Consider the following 2,114-nt stretch of genomic DNA (forward strand, 5'->3'; position numbering starts at 1 on the left):
CTTCCAAAAGGACTTCTCTGATTTTATCTGTCATAGCATCTTATTTATTTCCTTTCTGATAATTATTTAATTTACCTGTTTGTTTGTCTTCTCTCTCTCCCGACTAGAACTGAAGCTCCATGAGGAAAAGGACTTGCCCTCATTCACAGTTGTGCCCCCAGCCCCTAATAGCGTAACAGGCACATAGTGGGAACACACCAAATATTTGTGGCATCATTTAATGAATGACTGGGAACAGAAGGAGGAATGAACTAGATAATACATAGCTGAGGCAATGCATCTCTGCATGATTAGGGGCTGACTGCAGCTTTGGAGAAAAGGAATGGCAGCTTTAACTTAATGGGTGCACTATGGCCATTAGCTATTATTTACACATTTATCAATCAAGTCATTCTCGTAATGTGCATCAATTAGGGTTCTGGTGACAAGTACAGAAACCAACTTAAGCTAACTTAACCAAAACAAGAATCCATTATAAAGCTTCTGGCCTGCCTTATGGAACCCAAGCAGTAGAGACTCAGAAAGGGACTAAACTCAGCAATCTCAAATTGTTGGGAAGCTGGGGAATCTCTCTCTCTCTCTCTCTCTCTCTCTCTCTCTTTCTCTCTCTCTCTCTCTCTCTCTCTCCTTCTCTTCCTCTCTCTCCTGCTTTTCTCTGCACAGCTTTTCCTTCTTCTTTCTCTGCTGATCAGCTTTCTTCATACCTGCCACTCAGTTTCTGACCTTTTACACATCTGCTGTCCTAGACCCCAGATGGAGTTTGAGCCTCACAGAATTGAACCTCCAAATTTCCTGAGAAAGAGATTCTAATTGCCTGAACTTGAGTAGGTGTTGAACCCCAGACAATTACCTGTAGCCAGTGAGACAGGAATTCCTGTACAAACACTCCCCCCACACACAGGGTGTCACCATGAAAAATGGGGGCAAGGACGAGGGAGTTTAGTGGGACAATTCCTGGTGACAAGGGGAATCACTGGCTTTTTGGCTAGGTAGACACCTCAAAATATATCTGCTAGAGAATTCAAATTATCTAGTGGGACACACTCATCCACACCCCCTCCTGGCTATCTTTTCTACTTGCTCTTCCCAACTAGTTCACCTCTGGAGGATCCCGGCTTTGGGCTGATTTTTTTAATTCCTGGAGGCTTCCAGGCATTGAACCAGCACCATACGGGAGAGGAAGAAGAGAAGAGAAGTACTTCTATGTCACAGAAAGAGGAGAATTAAAGAATTAAATCAAGGAAACAATAAGTATATTTTAAGCATCAAAGCATGACAAATTATTTCTAAGAGGAGAATTGGATTAAGAAAAGAATAGCACATATGAAACATGAAAGCTTGATGGATTATTTTAAGTTGTTGCCTTTGAATCATTTTTTTCAAACCAAATGACTCAGCCACCAAGAGATTCTTTTGTTATATGATCAATCTTGCTTTCTTGCTAATATGACAAGTTCAAATGATGATGTATTTCTGATTAAATGTTGCACTGATAAAGCAGCCTGTTTCTCCATCCTTATGCTCACTTTTTATGAAGCATTACCTTCCAATATTGATGCTTGAATCTATAGAAACAGATCTATTGATACATTTGAATTAAAAATAACGGATTCAATTTGGGTGTAGGATTTTAAGTTCTTTTGGAACAATGCCATGCAAGATAGAATAAACATATTTAGGAAAAAGGTTTCCTTAAAGGCCATAATGTATATCGGTTAATATTCTGGTTTTGTGGCCTAATGATTCAAACCCTGGTTTTTGCCTCTTTACTAGCTGTGTGATCTTCAACAACAAAACACTTATTTTGTTATCATAAAATAGGAATAGTAATAGCACTTGCCTCTGAAGGGATGGATGAGGTTTACTTGAAATAATGGATTGTATCAGTTAGGGATTGCCCTGGACTGCGAACAACAGAATCCCTGACTGAATAGTAGCTTCAGCAGACCAGGGGATCAGTTTTTCTCACTCACCAAGATGCGCAGAGGTGGGCAGTTTTGGCCTTGACTAAGGGGCTCGAAGTTTTCAGAGCTGAGGTCTTTGCAGTTCGCATGATCTTTCTCTCATAATCTCAGTATGGCCTCCGTCATCATGCCTAACAGTGAATAAGATTC

This window comes from Rhinolophus ferrumequinum, chromosome X, assembly GCF_004115265.2.
Source record: "Rhinolophus ferrumequinum isolate MPI-CBG mRhiFer1 chromosome X, mRhiFer1_v1.p, whole genome shotgun sequence".
Lineage (NCBI taxonomy): Eukaryota > Metazoa > Chordata > Mammalia > Chiroptera > Rhinolophidae > Rhinolophus > Rhinolophus ferrumequinum.